Genomic DNA, 21,539 nt, shown 5'->3' on the forward strand with positions numbered 1-21,539 from the left:
ATTGCGCACTAGACGTACGGACGCACCACGCACGTACCTGAAGCGACGTGGACCCCAGGACGCGTGAGATCACGCCCCGGGCGCGCTTTGCCTCCGTACCCACTCGTCACTCCTCACAGCTTCACTAAGCCGAGTATGTAGAAGTCGAAGAAGCAGAACAACAAACCAGCCGATCCCCCACAGTGGGTGTGAGCCACAAGTGAAGGTCAACAAAAACAAGCAACACCAGCGAGCGCAGTGACGAAGCTATCGTAATGGGGCGAAATAATCCACGAATATGGCTGCACGTTGACGCACGGTCGCATTTGTGCAACCACCCGTGTCTCCCGAAGACCGTCTGTCGCGAGTCTTCGACGAAAAGCGCAGGCGAGTACTTCTCCACTGATTTCCGCGACCACTTGACGACCGCCTTCGGCCGCCTCATGTCCGTCCGGCACGATCGACGGAGCGCCGCACCAGCGCCTCGTACACGCCACCATAGCACTCCTACCCCTCGGAATCAGCAAAACTTTGACTCGGACGTTTTCGACCACGACAGACAGAACCTGCCGGCCCGTTGAACGCTTGAACGACATCGCAGCGGCAAGTCGCACACTCACGTTCCGTCACCCTCTGCCACATGATCCTTCATTCACCGGCTTCACAACCCACGCGGTAGACGTTTCGCACGCATTCCCGGGTCTGCCTTTCACGGCAGGACCTTCGTCGACCTCGGTGCGGTGTTCCGCCACGTCGGAACTTGCAAGGCATATGTTGAGCGTGCTGAAGCAGCCAAAGGCACCACCTTTTTGCCGATGATTGTGGGCGTCGTTGCAGAGGCGTTGCTTGGGCAGCCGGCGTAGAAGCCATGTTGGATGGGTGACGTATTCACATTTTGCGCAGTCATTTTTTTTTTTTTTTTTCCTTCCAGACTTTGGTGCTCGAGTTGGACATGTACACTATGCATCAGTTTTTAAAACAAGTGCTGTAGCATCCCTCGCGACATGGCTGATAATGTTCGCCGGCAAGCATTTGGTGTGACGTCATGGGCGCATAGAGAGTACGCATGCAAGCAAGCACGCGTGGCTTCGACCTCTGGGAAAAAGAAGGTTTCAGTTTTAACATGTTTGTAAGCGAAACTAGAAACTTCAAGCGGACTGGGGATAAAAGCAATGCCGTGAAGCCAGCGCTGCCGCTGTCGGTGCACAATGCTGGTTGTGCATGGGTGGACGTCGGAATTGCTTTGCTACTGTTTGCCCGGCTTTTGGCCAGAACTAAGTACGAGGTGTGAAAGAATGGATTTTAATTACGTGCTAATGAATTGCATCGCTTCTCGGCCTTTTGGCTAAGATCAAAGTGTAGATCCTTCGGGCCATCCTCAACCAGGACCGGGACCGTTCTCTCCAGGAGAAGCCGTCCCAGGGCAAGGCGATGGCGTGTGTAGCGGCGGACCCCGCCAGTTTCCACTTCATGAGGTCCGGCCGCTACACTCGCTTCAAGGAGTGGCGCTTCATTCATCGAGCCCGGCTGAATCTCCTCCCCCTGAACGGCACAAGAACGTGGGTGCCCGCAGCTGACAAGAGGTGCCGACGCTGCGGGTACGGGGAGGAGACCCTGCCGCACGTCCTCTGCCACTGCATGCGGCAGAGCCGGGCCATGACAGAGCGCCACAACGCCATCGTTGCGCGCCTCAAGAAGGCGGCCCTGGAGCGGTTCACCGTCATCGGGGAGAACCAGCAGGTCGGCGTCCCCGGCTTGCGACCCGACCTCGTCCTGGCCCGTGGTGAGGAAGCCCTGATCCTGGACGTCTGCTGTCCCTTCGACAACCGCATGCAGGCGTTCCAGGAGGCTCGGAGGGTCAAGGAGGAGAAGTACGCCCCTCTACAGCGTCATCTCCTCCAGCGGTTCCAGCGCGTCTCCGTCGACGCCATCGTCGTAGGCTGCCTCGGCTCGTGGGATCCGGCCAACGATCGTGTCTGCCGCAGGTTCTGCTCCAGGAGCTACCTGCGCACCATGAAAAGACTTTGCGTTTCAGACACGATCGCTGCCTCTACGGACATTTATCGTGGCCATATAGGCGTTTTGTAAATAGTTTTTTATTCGAGAAGCGATACCGCGTTTTTTATTGTTATACGTTTTTATTCATACTAACACCACTAACTCTTTTTTAGCCTTTTTGTTACCTGATTTTATTATATACACCTTTTATTACCGTTTCTTGTTGTGTTATATAACCATGTATGATGTTTGTGTACTAAGTATAATAAAAAATTCTGTTCTTATCAGCTTAATATCTGATACGGATCCTATTTGGATCCAAGATATTAAACTTATTTTTGTGATGCGGTGGAGTGCTTGAAGCTTGCTTCACCTCCGCCACGGGTTGGCCCGGTATTGCACTACCTCCGGGATCGGCCCACTCACCCCCTGCGGGGTGAGTTCGACAATAAATTCAATGATAGAAGGAGTGTTCGGATTTACCCATGATACCGGGGTAAACGGCGTGGGTGCGTCGAGTGTCCGAGACGGTGGCGGCACGCCGCCCCGGCTGACGCGGTATTCGCGGGCAGGGAGTGCGCTAGCTGTGTTTGCACTTACGATTGCTCTGGGAAAATAAATGTTTCCGTGTGTATTTCATATATGGAGGGTCTCTTTTATTTTGTTATGTTCACACGTACATACTCAAGTTTCTTATTTTTTTTAACATTCCTACTCATATCAATAAAACTATTGAGGAAATTATCATTACTGTTTCGGAGGAAAGCTAGAAGTGTGTATACGATGTGTATGCATGTGCGATGTGTATGTATGTATGTGTGTAGAAGTGTGTATGTATGTGCCAAGCTATTTCCGCTTTTCGAATTCACCCGTTTCGCAACGAAAAATAAAAAAGCCTCTAGAAAATGGGGTTTGGTTGGTGTTTCTGTTTACAGTTGCAGTGGCAAGCGAAGGCATTTTTATTTCACATCTTCACGCGGCGTCTGAACCTGAAGACGCGTGCTCTCGCCACGTCTACGCATCTACACTATTCCCCATCACAAATTAAAATCGCAAAGAACGCCACACGACCCACTCCGCACACACCTGCTGTACGGTGGAGCGGCAAAGCCCCGATGTGCTTTTCCTATGTCCACTGACCTTTGGGGTTTGACGTCCCAAAACCACCATATGATTATGGGAAAATTTCGACCACCTGGGGTTCTTTCACGTGCACCCTAATCTGAGCACAGGGAAATGCAGCCGCCGCGGCCGGGATTCGATCCCACCACCTGCGGGTCAGCAGCCGAGTACCTTACGGCCATCAGACCACCACGGCGGGCATCGCCTTGTTGATCAAACACTTCATTTCTGAACACCATCTCATACCAGCTCATCCACCGTTGGCTCTCGTTAATTACAACGAACATCCTCGCACGCTCACCTCAATGGAATTGCCAGTTGCTGGAAGTTCCAAGAAAATTGCGCACTAGACGTACGGACGCACCACGCACGTACCTGAAGCGACGTGGACCCCAGGACGCGTGAGATCACGCCCCGGGCGCGCTTTGCCTCCGTACCCACTCGTCACTCCTCACAGCTTCACTAAGCCGAGTATGTAGAAGTCGAAGAAGCAGAACAACAAACCAGCCAATCCCCCACAGTGGGTGTGAGCCACAAGTGAAGGTCAACAAAAACAAGCAACACCAGCGAGCGCAGTGACGAAGCTATCGTAATGGGGCGAAATAATCCACGAATATGGCTGCACGTTGACGCACGGTCGCATTTGTGCAACCACCCGTGTCTCCCGAAGACCGTCTGTCGCGAGTCTTCGACGAAAAGCGCAGGCGAGTACTTCTCCACTGATTTCCGCGACCACTTGACGACCGCCTTCGGCCGCCTCATGTCCGTCCGGCACGATCGACGGAGCGCCGCACCAGCGCCTCGTACACGCCACCATAGCACTCCTACCCCTCGGAATCAGCAAAACTTTGACTCGGACGTTTTCGACCACGACAGACAGAACCTGCCGGCCCGTTGAACGCTTGAACGACATCGCAGCGGCAAGTCGCACACTCACGTTCCGTCACCCTCTGCCACATGATCCTTCATTCACCGGCTTCACAACCCACGCGGTAGACGTTTCGCACGCATTCCCGGGTCTGCCTTTCACGGCAGGACCTTCGTCGACCTCGGTGCGGTGTTCCGCCACGTCGGAACTTGCAAGGCATATGTTGAGCGTGCTGAAGCAGCCAAAGGCACCACCTTTTTGCCGATGATTGTGGGCGTCGTTGCAGAGGCGTTGCTTGGGCAGCCGGCGTAGAAGCCATGTTGGATGGGTGACGTATTCACATTTTGCGCAGTCATTTTTTTTTTTTTTTTTTTTTCCTTCCAGACTTTGGTGCTCGAGTTGGACATGTACACTATGCATCAGTTTTTAAAACAAGTGCTGTAGCATCCCTCGCGACATGGCTGATAATGTTCGCCGGCAAGCATTTGGTGTGACGTCATGGGCGCATAGAGAGTACGCATGCAAGCAAGCACGCGTGGCTTCGACCTCTGGGAAAAAGAAGGTTTCAGTTTTAACATGTTTGTAAGCGAAACTAGAAACTTCAAGCGGACTGGGGATAAAAGCAATGCCGTGAAGCCAGCGCTGCCGCTGTCGGTGCACAATGCTGGTTGTGCATGGGTGGACGTCGGAATTGCTTTGCTACTGTTTGCCCGGCTTTTGGCCAGAACTAAGTACGAGGTGTGAAAGAATGGATTTTAATTACGTGCTAATGAATTGCATCGCTTCTCGGCCTTTTGGCGAGGATCAGGGCCGAGCTAGCCTTTCCTTCTGCGAGTCTACGCGCGAGTCCCGGGGTCGCGTCACGCTGACGTTGACCCCTCGGGGACCCTACCATCGAAAAAGAGTCGTTGCTGCTACCGCGCCTGTTACGCGGGCGCTCGCAGCTCCTGGGTCGCGGGTTCTACCCCTGCCCGGTGACCACCACTCCATGCCTGGAGGCGAGCGGAGCCCGGTTCCCTTCTACCCGCCCGGAGGCCCCTGCTGCGCCACACCCCAACCACTTCCGGTTCCAGGACCAAGCGCCTGCTGAACCTGTCTACCAGTGCGCGGCGACCGCTGCGCTACCACCAGTCACGAGACACGCCCCCCCCGCCTCTTCCCGGAGGAGCAACCGGCTACGCCCCCTGCAATGGCCGCACAAATGAGTCTCCCGGTGAGGGAGCACTGTTTCTTTTTTAATGCGCCTGATGGTGACATAACATTAGATGACCTGATTGACGCAGCTGAGCGTACAGCGGGAGACGATAGTGTGCATGTACTGCAACATATGGGTGGATCTAGGTTTCTGGTATGCACTCGCAACGCGGCACAAGCTACCAAGTTGTTGGTCAATGAGGGCTTCACTGTTAATGACCAGAAAGTCGCGGTAGAGGCCGTGGGTCCTCCGGTAACTTTTGTAAATGTTTTCCGTTACCCTGCCTTCTTACCCGACGATCCCTTGACTAGTGTACTCTCTCAGTACGGCAAAGTGAAGAGCGTGGCTTTCGCGACCGTTAGCAACCGCCAAACTAAGCTTAATGGGGTCCGCGTAGTTCGCATTGAAATGACTAAACCGGTGCCCAACTTCTTAACTGTTGCGGGGCACCGAGTCATGCTGGAGTACCGCGGTATGCGGAGAGTGTGCGCAAGGTGTAGCGAGGTGGGGCACATGGCTTCAGCCTGCCGGACCCCGTACTGTACGCGGTGCGGCACCTTCGGCCACGGCACGGAGGGGTGCGACGCCGAGTGTAAAAAGTGCGGCGGCAAGCACGGAACGCGTGACTGCTTCCGCAGGCGCTCGTACGTCGCGGCTGCACGTGGCCTCTTGGCCGAGCACGGAACAGCTGACGGACTCACCCGCTCACGCGTCTCAGCCCCCCCCGACGGCCGACACGCATCGCCGAATCTGCAGGTCCTGCGACCAAAGTCCCCCACCCTCTCTCCCGGTTATGCGACCCTCAAAAATGCCGCCGAGTCCACAAGCGCCAGCGACTCCTCCGACACCAACCAGAGACCCTCTTCAGCCTCCGCTGCGTGTTCTGTCAGCGCGCAGGAATCTACCAGCGCCGACGCACTCGGCGACTTCACAACGGGAAGCGGCTCGGAATCCAGCTCTCCTGACTCGTCGCGCGACGCCTGGGTAGTGGACACCTCGGCTAGCGAGGAGCAGGACTCGGCGGAGAAAGACAGGGAAACTTACGAAGAGGAGCAAGTGACACTAAGCGTAACGGACCGCGAATTCCCACCTCTCCCCCGTGGGCCTAGTAGCGACGCGAACTACGACGACACACCCATTAAGAGCTGCGGCCACTACGTACTCCCGTCTGACCCCCCCGCGGCTGCCCCAAGGCCCAGCCTCAAGTCAGACGCCGACATCAGTAAAGGCAGCGGAACCCCTTCTGAGAACAAGAGTAAAAGTGGCCTCGAAAGGCGGCATCGTTCACGCTCGCGACGCAGGCCGGCGGCCGGCACCAGCCTCGAGGAATCGGGGCGAGCAGAGAGCGCCGAGAGATTTTTACGCCGCTCAATCCCCCCCGAAGGGAGTAGCGACAGCGAAGCTGCCCGTCGTAAGAACCCCAAGAAGCTACGTAGGGGCTCGGTTGGTGACGGCCCCCCCACGGCTTCGGTCGATTAAATAGTGCGCCCAAGACAGGCGAGACCCCCCCCCCCCCCCGAGCTTTCTTTTTTTTCCTTTAACGCCATGACCGCACATCGAACAGCTGCCCGAGCTGAACAGCGTTCGCGAAATGATAGCCGCCGATAAGCTCGCGGCCGCCGATATGACGTCATTGAGGCACACTCTTTTCTTTCATCACTTTCCGGCTTTGCATCGCCGACGACCGTCCCGATACGGAGCACCCCCCCCCTCTCCCCTTGTTTACTCGCGCTGTGTTTCCCTTCTCTTTTTTTGTTTTTCCTTTGGCCGATAAAGTCTTTTTTTTATGTCGCTTTTAACATTTGCCACGTGGAATGTTCGCGGTTTCCGCAATAAGGACAAGCAGCGTTCCATTTTGTCCTTCGCTCGGCAAAATAATATTGACTTACTTTTCATCCAAGAAACAAATTTTCGGTCCCCCTTAGATGTGGCGCAGTTTCGACGTGACTGCTTTGTTGATGGTTTCTTTTCCCTCTCAAACGCTAAGTCTTGTGGCACTGGAGTGATCTTCGTATCGGGACGGTTCCGCCAGAAGTCACACTGCATCTTTGGTGCGAATGGACGTACTCTCCTGCTAGACATCTACGTGGATGGAAGGAGAGTCCGCTTCGTGAGCGTCTACGCTCCCGTGACACGAAGGGACACGAACGCCTTCTTTCAGGCACTGCACGAACACCTGCTCGAACCCCTGCCTCACGTACTGGTTGGTGATTTCAATTGTGTGGTCGACTCGACAAGAGATATCCGCGGCCCAGGGAGAGGAGGCTCAACATACCACGCCAAGGAGCTGGTTAAGATCCTCCGGCACCTGCGGCTAACAGACGCCTGGGTTCACCTCCACGGTGACACCTTTGCACCAACCCGGTCGTCAAGATCCACCGCGAGCAGAATCGACCGAGCTTACGTCCCTGACTTCCTTCTCCCATCCGTCATATCTTGCACAACGTCCACCCTACCGGCTTCATTGGATAAAAAGACTGACCATATTCCAGTTATCACGACTGTGAGAGGCTCACCCGGGCCCCGAGCAGGGGACGAATGTTGGAGACTGGATCCAGCGCTCTTGAAGGACGCAGCTAGTCTCCAAGAAGTCAAAAGTGCAATAGTGGAGACCGTGAGAGGAGTCCCCCGGGTCACCGCCGAAGCTTGGGACGACCTAAAGTCGGCATGGGGAGATATCCTACGAAAGACAGGCAGAGAGCGGAAGCGCCGCATCACTCGTGAAATGAACGAGCTCCTGCGCAGGAGGCGAATTATCGAAGGCGCTGACACCCTCACCGCCTGCACGCAGGATTACTTGGACTCCCTGCAAGTGAGATATGACAGGCTTCTCCAGGAGTTGACACAGAGGTCAGGGGCAACCCAGCAGTCTGAGGGAGAAGACCCAACAGTTGACTTGCGAGAGGCATACGGGAACGCCTCCCTGAAAATCACGGAGCTTAGGCGCCCGGATGGAACTACTACGGTTGACCCGGCGGAAATCACAGCGATCTTTCGTGACCATTTCAAGTCGGCATTTCAAGAGCCTCAACCCCGTGGGCCGGAGACGGAACCAGGCCTCCTGACGGACCTGTGCTCGAAGTTGCGCCGCCTCGATGGGGACGAGTGTGTAACCTTGTGTGGCGAGGCGTCGTTGGAGGAACTGCGTTACGCCGTTAAAAGTATGACCCCGAATTCCGTTCCGGGAACGGACGGCCTCACAGCAGCGTTCTACGCAACCTTCTTCGACGTCTTGGGCGACCCATTGTTGGCACTCGTGAACCAGGTCCTAACGCAGCACAGTAAGCCAAACTCCTTCAGTGCAGGGCGGATCGTTCTGATTCTGAAGGAAGGTGCCCCTCCGTGCGAGCCAGCGTCCTGGCGCCCGATCACGCTACTTAACACCGACTATAAGATCGTGGCGACCATCCTTAACAACAGACTCAAGCCGTTCCTGCCGGACATCATCGCTGCTCATCAGTCTTGCGCCGTCCCAGGCAGGTCCATATTCGCGAACCTCTCGCTGACAAGGGACGTTTTCGAATATGCCTCACGGAAACAAGTCTCGGGAGCTTTCTTTTCGCTGGACCAAGCCAAAGCGTTTGATAGAGTGCGGCACAGCTACCTCTTCGGACTGCTTGGCGAGTTCGGCCTCCCAGAAGGTTTTGTTGAGGTAATCAAGCTTCTCTACTCGGAGTTGAGGTGCAGCGTTCTGGTGAACGGCTCTACGACCGACGAGTTCATGTACACCCGAGGAATAAGGCAGGGGTGCCCGCTGGGCCCGACACTCTTTGTCCTGTCCATAGAGCCATTGCTCACGACACTTGCCAGCGACGAGCTCTTTAGAGGTCTGCCACTAACGGGCACTGATGAACTTAAGGTGCTGGCCTATGCCGACGATGTCTCCCTGTTCGTCAGAACCCCAAGCAGCATCGAACGCTTCCGCCGCACCTTCGCCCGCTACGCAGAGGTGTCCGGCGCTCAACTCAATGAAGGAAAAAGTAAAGCCCTGCTGTTCGGCCGTTTTCCAGCAGGAGCAGCTGGTAACATCCAGACCGTATCTACCGTTAAGGTCCTGGGCGTGTACTTCACGTGTGAGGGTGTGGCCGCATCCACGTGGGCCAGAGTGCTACAACGCGCGCAGCAGCTCATCGAGCGAGCCCTACTTCACGACCTCACGCTCCACGAGAAGGCTCTCGCCGCAAAAACGAGCGTCTGTGCGTTGGCAGCCTACGCGAGCCGTGTTGCTGTCATGCCAGCGAAAACGGCAACACAGCTGAGCAAAATCATCAATGCCTTTCTGTGGAATGGCAAGCCCCCGCCAGTTCGCCGACACCTACTGCAGTTGGCTGTGAGCGAGGGCGGGCTAGGTCTCCCACACGTGCAATCGCTCGCCAAAATTCTCGCCCTCAAGACGGCCCGCTCCCTTTTCCAGGCGGGCGACTACTATGGGAGACGCTTGCTACTCTATTGGAGCGGCGCGAATAACACCTGGTTGGGTGCGAGCGGACACCCCGGACCCCTGGCGGAACCTCCCGCCCTGTTCTATAAAGCGGCGTCCGCTACCATGCGAATGCTCAGCAAGGAAGCGCCCTCGGGCAACGTCGATGAAGACCCACCTGCGCGGCTGATCGAAGCTCTCACGCTCAGCCAGTTAAGCGACGCCGACAAGAGTAAAGCAGAGGCTGCAAAGCGATCGCTAGCAAGACTCGGCCGAAGTTCGCCAAGGCCCGTTCGCGACTTCCTCTGGAAAAAAGCGTGGGGAGTCCTACCGACTAGACAGCGACTCCACAAATTTGGCATCGTCCCGGACGCCAAGTGCCCCAACTGCCGCGAAGTCGAGTCGCAAACGCACGCTCTACAGCAATGCTCAGCGGCGAAACCCGTTTGGCGCCTCGTTGAGCGCACCTTTGGCATTCGCCCCCCTCCTCACCTTAAGCGCAACAAGGGCACGTTTGCAAAGTTAGTGGTCGCTTGTACGCTCTTCGCTATCTGGCAGCGCCGCTCACTTGCGGAGGCGCGCAGCTCGCCGGTCAGGGCAGCTTACCCGGTCGTCACCAGAATCAGGCGCATGATATGGCGCTACTTATCGGAACAGCTTGAAGCCAGTGGCGAGGAAAAGTTCCTCCGCCGCTGGCACACCAAATTCTTTTTTGTTAAAGATGCGAAGCTCCGCACCCCAATAATTCCTTACTAACCCCGGCTCCCCTCCATGCCGTTCCAACCGCACTAAATACTACACGCCCTGAAACATGTCTGCACGATAGTGCACGCACAATCCTTTCTTGTTTTTTTTTCCCCCATGTCTTATGTATATACGTTCATGTGACAGCACATCGCCTTGTACATATGTAAATAATTTGCGTGTTCCTTTCTCCAGTTCCTTTTGCACATCAAGAATAGTGTATTTAAGTGCTTGCTTTTGACACATGTGAACAGCGCCTTCTCAAACGCCTTTTTATTCATAACTGTTTGCATGACTACGTATACTCTTGTATAAACGATGACATTTATGCACTTTTACCCTTTTTTTTTCGTTCTACCATCGGAACGATTATACTTGTTTCCGCACAACTTGTGCATAAGATCCCAGCCAAACTGTGGCTGAGTATTCTGTAAAAACCGGTCTAAAGTGCCCTTTATGTCTGAAGTTAAATAAACTTCTCTTTGATGATGTAGTATCTGTTCTTATCAGCTTAATATCTGATACGGATCCTATTTGGATCCAAGATATTAAACTTATTTTTGTGATGCGGCGGAGTGCTTGAAGCTTGCTTCACCTCCGCCACGGGTTGGCCCGGTATTGCACTACCTCCGGGATCGGCCCACTCACCCCCTGCGGGGTGAGTTCGACAATAAATTCAATGATAGAAGGAGTGTTCGGATTTACCCATGATACCGGGGTAAACGGCGTGGGTGCGTCGAGTGTCCGAGACGGTGGCGGCACGCCGCCCCGGCTGACGCGGTATTCGCGGGCAGGGAGTGCGCTAGCTGTGTTTGCACTTACGATTGCTCTGGGAAAATAAATGTTTCCGTGTGTATTTCATATATGGAGGGTCTCTTTTATTTTGTTATGTTCACACGTACATACTCAAGTTTCTTATTTTTTTTAACATTCCTACTCATATCAATAAAACTATTGAGGAAATTATCATTACTGTTTCGGAGGAAAGCTAGAAGTGTGTATACGATGTGTATGCATGTGCGATGTGTATGTATGTATGTGTGTAGAAGTGTGTATGTATGTGCCAAGCTATTTCCGCTTTTCGAATTCACCCGTTTCGCAACGAAAAATAAAAAAGCCTCTAGAAAATGGGGTTTGGTTGGTGTTTCTGTTTACAGTTGCAGTGGCAAGCGAAGGCATTTTTATTTCACATCTTCACGCGGCGTCTGAACCTGAAGACGCGTGCTCTCGCCACGTCTACGCATCTACACTATTCCCCATCACAAATTAAAATCGCAAAGAACGCCACACGACCCACTCCGCACACACCTGCTGTACGGTGGAGCGGCAAAGCCCCGATGTGCTTTTCCTATGTCCACTGACCTTTGGAGTTTGATGTCCCAAAACCACCATATGATTATGGGAAAATTTCGACCACCTGGGGTTCTTTCACGTGCACCCTAATCTGAGCACAGGGAAATGCAGCCGCCGCGGCCGGGATTCGATCCCACCACCTGCGGGTCAGCAGCCGAGTACCTTACGGCCATCAGACCACCACGGCGGGCATCGCCTTGTTGATCAAACACTTCATTTCTGAACACCATCTCATACCAGCTCATCCACCGTTGGCTCTCGTTAATTACAACGAACATCCTCGCACGCTCACCTCAATGGAATTGCCAGTTGCTGGAAGTTCCAAGAAAATTGCGCACTAGACGTACGGACGCACCACGCACGTACCTGAAGCGACGTGGACCCCAGGACGCGTGAGATCACGCCCCGGGCGCGCTTTGCCTCCGTACCCACTCGTCACTCCTCACAGCTTCACTAAGCCGAGTATGTAGAAGTCGAAGAAGCAGAACAACAAACCAGCCAATCCCCCACAGTGGGTGTGAGCCACAAGTGAAGGTCAACAAAAACAAGCAACACCAGCGAGCGCAGTGACGAAGCTATCGTAATGGGGCGAAATAATCCACGAATATGGCTGCACGTTGACGCACGGTCGCATTTGTGCAACCACCCGTGTCTCCCGAAGACCGTCTGTCGCGAGTCTTCGACGAAAAGCGCAGGCGAGTACTTCTCCACTGATTTCCGCGACCACTTGACGACCGCCTTCGGCCGCCTCATGTCCGTCCGGCACGATCGACGGAGCGCCGCACCAGCGCCTCGTACACGCCACCATAGCACTCCTACCCCTCGGAATCAGCAAAACTTTGACTCGGACGTTTTCGACCACGACAGACAGAACCTGCCGGCCCGTTGAACGCTTGAACGACATCGCAGCGGCAAGTCGCACACTCACGTTCCGTCACCCTCTGCCACATGATCCTTCATTCACCGGCTTCACAACCCACGCGGTAGACGTTTCGCACGCATTCCCGGGTCTGCCTTTCACGGCAGGACCTTCGTCGACCTCGGTGCGGTGTTCCGCCACGTCGGAACTTGCAAGGCATATGTTGAGCGTGCTGAAGCAGCCAAAGGCACCACCTTTTTGCCGATGATTGTGGGCGTCGTTGCAGAGGCGTTGCTTGGGCAGCCGGCGTAGAAGCCATGTTGGATGGGTGACGTATTCACATTTTGCGCAGTCATTTTTTTTTTTTTTTTTCCTTCCAGACTTTGGTGCTCGAGTTGGACATGTACACTATGCATCAGTTTTTAAAACAAGTGCTGTAGCATCCCTCGCGACATGGCTGATAATGTTCGCCGGCAAGCATTTGGTGTGACGTCATGGGCGCATAGAGAGTACGCATGCAAGCAAGCACGCGTGGCTTCGACCTCTGGGAAAAAGAAGGTTTCAGTTTTAACATGTTTGTAAGCGAAACTAGAAACTTCAAGCGGACTGGGGATAAAAGCAATGCCGTGAAGCCAGCGCTGCCGCTGTCGGTGCACAATGCTGGTTGTGCATGGGTGGACGTCGGAATTGCTTTGCTACTGTTTGCCCGGCTTTTGGCCAGAACTAAGTACGAGGTGTGAAAGAATGGATTTTAATTACGTGCTAATGAATTGCATCGCTTCTCGGCCTTTTGGCGAGGATCAGGGCCGAGCTAGCCGTTCCTTCTGCGAGTCTACGCGCGAGTCCCGGGGTCGCGTCACGCTGACGTTGACCCCTCGGGGACCCTACCATCGAAAAAGAGTCGTTGCTGCTACCGCGCCTGTTACGCGGGCGCTCGCAGCTCCTGGGTCGCGGGTTCTACCCCTGCCCGGTGACCACCACTCCATGCCTGGAGGCGAGCGGAGCCCGGTTCCCTTCTACCCGCCCGGAGGCCCCTGCTGCGCCACACCCCAACCACTTCCGGTTCCAGGACCAAGCGCCTGCTGAACCTGTCTACCAGTGCGCGGCGACCGCTGCGCTACCACCAGTCACGAGACACGCCCCCCCCGCCTCTTCCCGGAGGAGCAACCGGCTACGCCCCCTGCAATGGCCGCACAAATGAGTCTCCCGGTGAGGGAGCACTGTTTCTTTTTTAATGCGCCTGATGGTGACATAACATTAGATGACCTGATTGACGCAGCTGAGCGTACAGCGGGAGACGATAGTGTGCATGTACTGCAACATATGGGTGGATCTAGGTTTCTGGTATGCACTCGCAACGCGGCACAAGCTACCAAGTTGTTGGTCAATGAGGGCTTCACTGTTAATGACCAGAAAGTCGCGGTAGAGGCCGTGGGTCCTCCGGTAACTTTTGTAAATGTTTTCCGTTACCCTGCCTTTTTACCCGACGATCCCTTGACTAGTGTACTCTCTCAGTACGGCAAAGTGAAGAGCGTGGCTTTCGCGACCGTTAGCAACCGCCAAACTAAGCTTAATGGGGTCCGCGTAGTTCGCATTGAAATGACTAAACCGGTGCCCAACTTCTTAACTGTTGCGGGGCACCGAGTCATGCTGGAGTACCGCGGTATGCGGAGAGTGTGCGCAAGGTGTAGCGAGGTGGGGCACATGGCTTCAGCCTGCCGGACCCCGTACTGTACGCGGTGCGGCACCTTCGGCCACGGCACGGAGGGGTGCGACGCCGAGTGTAAAAAGTGCGGCGGCAAGCACGGAACGCGTGACTGCTTCCGCAGGCGCTCATACGTCGCGGCTGCACGTGGCCTCTTGGCCGAGCACGGAACAGCTGACGGACTCACCCGCTCACGCGTCTCAGCCCCCCCCGACGGCCGACACGCATCGCCGAATCTGCAGGTCCTGCGACCAAAGTCCCCCACCCTCTCTCCCGGTTATGCGACCCTCAAAAATGCCGCCGAGTCCACAAGCGCCAGCGACTCCTCCGACACCAACCAGAGACCCTCTTCAGCCTCCGCTGCGTGTTCTGTCAGCGCGCAGGAATCTACCAGCGCCGTCGCACTCGGCGACTTCACAACGGGAAGCGGCTCGGAATCCAGCTCTCCTGACTCGTCGCGCGACGCCTGGGTAGTGGACACCTCGGCTAGCGAGGAGCAGGACTCGGCGGAGAAAGACAGGGAAACTTACGAAGAGGAGCAAGTGACACTAAGCGTAACGGACCGCGAATTCCCACCTCTCCCCCGTGGGCCTAGTAGCGACGCGAACTACGACGACACACCCATTAAGAGCTGCGGCCACTACGTACTCCCGTCCGACCCCCCCGCGGCTGCCCCAAGGCCCAGCCTCAAGTCAGACGCCGACATCAGTAAAGGCAGCGGAACCCCTTCTGAGAACAAGAGTAAAAGTGGCCTCGAAAGGCGGCATCGTTCACGCTCGCGACGTAGGCCGGGCGGCCGGCACCAGCCTCGAGGAATCGGGGCGAGCAGAGAGCGCCGAGAGATTTTTACGCCGCTCAATCCCCCCCGAAGGGAGTAGCGACAGCGAAGCTGCCCGTCGTAAGAACCCCAAGAAGCTACGTAGGGGCTCGGTTGGTGACGGCCCCCCCACGGCTTCGGTCGATTAAATAGTGCGCCCAAGACAGGCGAGACCCCCCCCCCCCCCGAGCTTTCTTTTTTTTCCTTTAACGCCATGACCGCACATCGAACAGCTGCCCGAGCTGAACAGCGTTCGCGAAATGATAGCCGCCGATAAGCTCGCGGCCGCCGATATGACGTCATTGAGGCACACTCTTTTCTTTCATCACTTTCCGGCTTTGCATCGCCGACGACCGTCCCGATACGGAGCACCCCCCCCCTCTCCCCTTGTTTACTCGCGCTGTGTTTCCCTTCTCTTTTTTTGTTTTTCCTTTGGCCGATAAAGTCTTTTTTTTTTATGTCGCTTTTAACATTTGCCACGTGGAATGTTCGCGGTTTCCGCAATAAGGACAAGCAGCGTTCCATTTTGTCCTTCGCTCGGCAAAATAATATTGACTTACTTTTCATCCAAGAAACAAATTTTCGGTCCCCCTTAGATGTGGCGCAGTTTCGACGTGACTGCTTTGTTGATGGTTTCTTTTCCCTCTCAAACGCTAAGTCTTGTGGCACTGGAGTGATCTTCGTATCGGGACGGTTCCGCCAGAAGTCACACTGCATCTTTGGTGCGAATGGACGTACTCTCCTGCTAGACATCTACGTGGATGGAAGGAGAGTCCGCTTCGTGAGCGTCTACGCTCCCGTGACACGAAGGGACACGAACGCCTTCTTTCAGGCACTGCACGAACACCTGCTCGAACCCCTGCCTCACGTACTGGTTGGTGATTTCAATTGTGTGGTCGACTCGACAAGAGATATCCGCGGCCCAGGGAGAGGAGGCTCAACATACCACGCCAAGGAGCTGGTTAAGATCCTCCGGCACCTGCGGCTAACAGACGCCTGGGTTCACCTCCACGGTGACACCTTTGCACCAACCCGGTCGTCAAGATCCACCGCGAGCAGAATCGACCGAGCTTACGTCCCTGACTTCCTTCTCCCATCCGTCATATCTTGCACAACGTCCACCCTACCGGCTTCATTGGATAAAAAGACTGACCATATTCCAGTTATCACGACTGTGAGAGGCTCACCCGGGCCCCGAGCAGGGGACGAATGTTGGAGACTGGATCCAGCGCTCTTGAAGGACGCAGCTAGTCTCCAAGAAGTCAAAAGTGCAATACTGGAGACCGTGAGAGGAGTCCCCCGGGTCACCGCCGAAGCTTGGGACGACCTAAAGTCGGCATGGGGAGATATCCTACGAAAGACAGGCAGAGAGCGGAAGCGCCGCATCACTCGTGAAATGAACGAGCTCCTGCGCAGGAGGCGAATTATCGAAGGCGCTGACACCCTCACCGCCTGCACGCAGGATTACTTGGACTCCCTGCAAGTGAGATATGACAGGCTTCTCCAGGAGTTGACACAGAGGTCAGGGGCGACCCAGCAGTCTGAGGGAGAAGACCCAACAGTTGACTTGCGAGAGGCATACGGGAACGCTTCCCTGAAAATCACGGAGCTTAGGCGCCCGGATGGAACTACTACGGTTGACCCGGCGGAAATCACAGCGATCTTTCGTGACCATTTCAAGTCGGCATTTCAAGAGCCTCAACCCCGTGGGCCGGAGACGGAACCAGGCCTCCTGACGGACCTGTGCTCGAAGTTGCGCCGCCTCGATGGGGACGAGTGTGTAACCTTGTGTGGCGAGGCGTCGTTGGAGGAACTGCGTTACGCCGTTAAAAGTATGACGCCGAATTCCGCTCCGGGAACGGACGGCCTCACAGCAGCGTTCTACGCAACCTTCTTCGACGTCTTGGGCGACCCATTGTTGGCACTCGTGAACCAGGTCCTAACGCAGCACAGTAAGCCAAACTCCTTCAGTGCAGGGCGGATCGTTCTGATTCTGAAGGAAGGTGCCCCTCCGTGCGAGCCAGCGTCCTGGCGCCCGATCACGCTACTTAACACCGACTATAAGATCGTGGCGACCATCCTTAACAACAGACTCAAGCCGTTCCTGCCGGACATCATCGCTGCTCATCAGTCTTGCGCCGTCCCAGGCAGGTCCATATTCGCGAACCTCTCGCTGACAAGGGACGTTTTCGAATATGCCTCACGGAAACAAGTCTCGGGAGCTTTCTTTTCGCTGGACCAAGCCAAAGCGTTTGATAGAGTGCGGCACAGCTACCTCTTCGGACTGCTTGGCGAGTTCGGCCTCCCAGAAGGTTTTGTTGAGGTAATCAAGCTTCTCTACTCGGAGTTGAGGTGCAGCGTTCTGGTGAACGGCTCTACGACCGACGAGTTCATGTACACCCGAGGAATAAGGCAGGGGTGCCCGCTGGGCCCGACACTCTTTGTCCTGTCCATAGAGCCATTGCTCACGACACTTGCCAGCGACGAGCTCTTTAGAGGTCTGCCACTAACGGGCACTGATGAACTTAAGGTGCTGGCCTATGCCGACGATGTCTCCCTGTTCGTCAGAACCCCAAGCAGCATCGAACGCTTCCGCCGCACCTTCGCCCGCTACGCAGAGGTGTCCGGCGCTCAACTCAATGAAGGAAAAAGTAAAGCCCTGCTGTTCGGCCGTTTTCCAGCAGGAGCAGCTGGTAACATCCAGACCGTATCTACCGTTAAGGTCCTGGGCGTGTACTTCACGTGTGAGGGTGTGGCCGCATCCACGTGGGCCAGAGTGCTACAACGCGCGCAGCAGCTCATCGAGCGAGCCCTACTTCACGACCTCACGCTCCACGAGAAGGCTCTCGCCGCAAAAACGAGCGTCTGTGCGTTGGCAGCCTACGCGAGCCGTGTTGCTGTCATGCCAGCGAAAACGGCAACACAGCTGAGCAAAATCATCAATGCCTTTCTGTGGAATGGCAAGCCCCCGCCAGTTCGCCGACACCTACTGCAGTTGGCTGTGAGCGAGGGCGGGCTAGGTCTCCCACACGTGCAATCGCTCGCCAAAATTCTCGCCCTCAAGACGGCCCGCTCCCTTTTCCAGGCGGGCGACTACTATGGGAGACGCTTGCTACTCTATTGGAGCGGCGCGAATAACACCTGGTTGGGTGCGAGCGGACACCCCGGACCCCTGGCGGAACCTCCCGCCCTGTTCTATAAAGCGGCGTCCGCTACCATGCGAATGCTCAGCAAGGAAGCGCCCTCGGGCAACGTCGATGAAGACCCACCTGCGCGGCTGATCGAAGCTCTCACGCTCAGCCAGTTAAGCGACGCCGACAAGAGTAAAGCAGAGGCTGCAAAGCGATCGCTAGCAAGACTCGGCCGAAGTTCGCCAAGGCCCGTTCGCGACTTCCTCTGGAAAAAAGCGTGGGGAGTCCTACCGACTAGACAGCGACTCCATAAATTTGGCATCGTCCCGGACGCCAAGTGCCCCAACTGCCGCGAAGTCGAGTCGCAAACGCACGCTCTACAGCAATGCTCAGCGGCGAAACCCGTTTGGCGCCTCGTTGAGCGCACCTTTGGCATTCGCCCCCCTCCTCACCTTAAGCGCAACAAGGGCACGTTTGCAAAGTTAGTGGTCGCTTGTACGCTCTTCGCTATCTGGCAGCGCCGCTCACTTGCGGAGGCGCGCAGCTCGCCGGTCAGGGCAGCTTACCCGGTCGTCACCAGAATCAGGCGCATGATATGGCGCTACTTATCGGAACAGCTTGAAGCCAGTGGCGAGGAAAAGTTCCTCCGCCGCTGGCACACCAAATTCTTTTTTGTTAAAGATGCGAAGCTCCGCACCCCAATAATTCCTTACTAACCCCGGCTCCCCTCCATGCCGTTCCTACCGCACTAAATACTACACGCCCTGAAACATGTCTGCACGATAGTGCACGCACAATCCTTTCTTGTTTTCTTTCCCCCATGTCTTATGTATATACGTTCATGTGACAGCACATCGCCTTGTACATATGTAAATAATTTGCGTGTTCCTTTCTCCAGTTCCTTTTGCACATCAAGAATAGTGTATTTAAGTGCTTGCTTTTGACACATGTGAACAGCGCCTTCTCAAACGCCTTTTTATTCATAACTGTTTGCATGACTACGTATACTCTTGTATAAACGATGACATTTATGCACTTTTACCCCCTTTTTTTTCGTTCTACCATCGGAACGATTATACTTGTTTCCGCACAACTTGTGCATAAGATCCCAGCCAAACTGTGGCTGAGTATTCTGTAAAAACCGGTCTAAAGTGCCCTTTATGTCTGAAGTTAAATAAACTTCTCTTTGATGTAGTATCTGTTCTTATCAGCTTAATATCTGATACGGATCCTATTTGGATCCAAGATATTAAACTTATTTTTGTGATGCGGCGGAGTGCTTGAAGCTTGCTTCACCTCCGCCACGGGTTGGCCCGGTATTGCACTACCTCCGGGATCGGCCCACTCACCCCCTGCGGGGTGAGTTCGACAATAAATTCAATGATAGAAGGAGTGTTCGGATTTACCCATGATACCGGGGTAAACGGCGTGGGTGCGTCGAGTGTCCGAGACGGTGGCGGCACGCCGCCCCGGCTGACGCGGTATTCGCGGGCAGGGAGTGCGCTAGCTGTGTTTGCACTTACGATTGCTCTGGGAAAATAAATGTTTCCGTGTGTATTTCATATATGGAGGGTCTCTTTTATTTTGTTATGTTCACACGTACATACTCAAGTTTCTTATTTTTTTTAACATTCCTACTCATATCAATAAAACTATTGAGGAAATTATCATTACTGTTTCGGAGGAAAGCTAGAAGTGTGTATACGATGTGTATGCATGTGCGATGTGTATGTATGTATGTGTGTAGAAGTGTGTATGTATGTGCCAAGCTATTTCCGCTTTTCGAATTCACCCGTTTCGCAACGAAAAATAAAAAAGCCTCTAGAAAATGGGGTTTGGTTGGTGTTTCTGTTTACAGTTGCAGTGGCAAGCGAAGGCATTTTTATTTCACATCTTCACGCGGCGTCTGAACCTGAAGACGCGTGCTCTCGCCACGTCTACGCATCTACACTATTCCCCATCACAAATTAAAATCGCAAAGAACGCCACACGACCCACTCCGCACACACCTGCTGTACGGTGGAGCGGCAAAGCCCCGATGTGCTTTTCCTATGTCCACTGACCTTTGGGGTTTGACGTCCCAAAACCACCATATGATTATGGGAAAATTTCGACCACCTGGGGTTCTTTCACGTGCACCCTAATCTGAGCACAGGGAAATGCAGCCGCCGCGGCCGGGATTCGATCCCACCACCTGCGGGTCAGCAGCCGAGTACCTTACGGCCATCAGACCACCACGGCGGGCATCGCCTTGTTGATCAAACACTTCATTTCTGAACACCATCTCATACCAGCTCATCCACCGTTGGCTCTCGTTAATTACAACGAACATCCTCGCACGCTCACCTCAATGGAATTGCCAGTTGCTGGAAGTTCCAAGAAAATTGCGCACTAGACGTACGGACGCACCACGCACGTACCTGAAGCGACGTGGACCCCAGGACGCGTGAGATCACGCCCCGGGCGCGCTTTGCCTCCGTACCCACTCGTCACTCCTCACAGCTTCACTAAGCCGAGTATGTAGAAGTCGAAGAAGCAGAACAACAAACCAGCCAATCCCCCACAGTGGGTGTGAGCCACAAGTGAAGGTCAACAAAAACAAGCAACACCAGCGAGCGCAGTGACGAAGCTATCGTAATGGGGCGAAATAATCCACGAATATGGCTGCACGTTGACGCACGGTCGCATTTGTGCAACCACCCGTGTCTCCCGAAGACCGTCTGTCGCGAGTCTTCGACGAAAAGCGCAGGCGAGTACTTCTCCACTGATTTCCGCGACCACTTGACGACCGCCTTCGGCCGCCTCATGTCCGTCCGGCACGATCGACGGAGCGCCGCACCAGCGCCTCGTACACGCCACCATAGCACTCCTACCCCTCGGAATCAGCAAAACTTTGACTCGGACGTTTTCGACCACGACAGACAGAACCTGCCGGCCCGTTGAACGCTTGAACGACATCGCAGCGGCAAGTCGCACACTCACGTTCCGTCACCCTCTGCCACATGATCCTTCATTCACCGGCTTCACAACCCACGCGGTAGACGTTTCGCACGCATTCCCGGGTCTGCCTTTCACGGCAGGACCTTCGTCGACCTCGGTGCGGTGTTCCGCCACGTCGGAACTTGCAAGGCATATGTTGAGCGTGCTGAAGCAGCCAAAGGCACCACCTTTTTGCCGATGATTGTGGGCGTCGTTGCAGAGGCGTTGCTTGGGCAGCCGGCGTAGAAGCCATGTTGGATGGGTGACGTATTCACATGTTGCGCAGTCATTTTTTTTTTTTTTTCCTTCCAGACTTTGGTGCTCGAGTTGGACATGTACACTATGCATCAGTTTTTAAAACAAGTGCTG

The 21,539-nt window shown here is 54.9% G+C and overlaps 1 protein-coding gene, 1 non-coding gene and 2 pseudogenes across 4 annotated transcripts in view; all 4 read left to right on the forward strand.

Moving 5' to 3' along the window:
- Positions 1–21,539, forward strand: part of LOC119168652 (uncharacterized) — a 293,472-nt gene that overhangs the window by 187,896 nt on the left and 84,037 nt on the right. The window lies entirely within an intron of this gene.
- Positions 2,210–2,404, forward strand: LOC142766433 (U2 spliceosomal RNA). Its single transcript, XR_012884524.1, has one exon. It is a non-coding gene; the product is annotated as a U2 spliceosomal RNA (small nuclear RNA).
- On the forward strand, positions 10,798–10,975 carry LOC142766482 (U2 spliceosomal RNA; annotated as a pseudogene).
- Positions 19,367–19,541, forward strand: LOC142766147 (U2 spliceosomal RNA; annotated as a pseudogene).

Source organism: Rhipicephalus microplus, chromosome 6 (assembly GCF_043290135.1).
Source record: "Rhipicephalus microplus isolate Deutch F79 chromosome 6, USDA_Rmic, whole genome shotgun sequence".
In the NCBI taxonomy this organism is placed as follows: domain Eukaryota; kingdom Metazoa; phylum Arthropoda; class Arachnida; order Ixodida; family Ixodidae; genus Rhipicephalus; species Rhipicephalus microplus.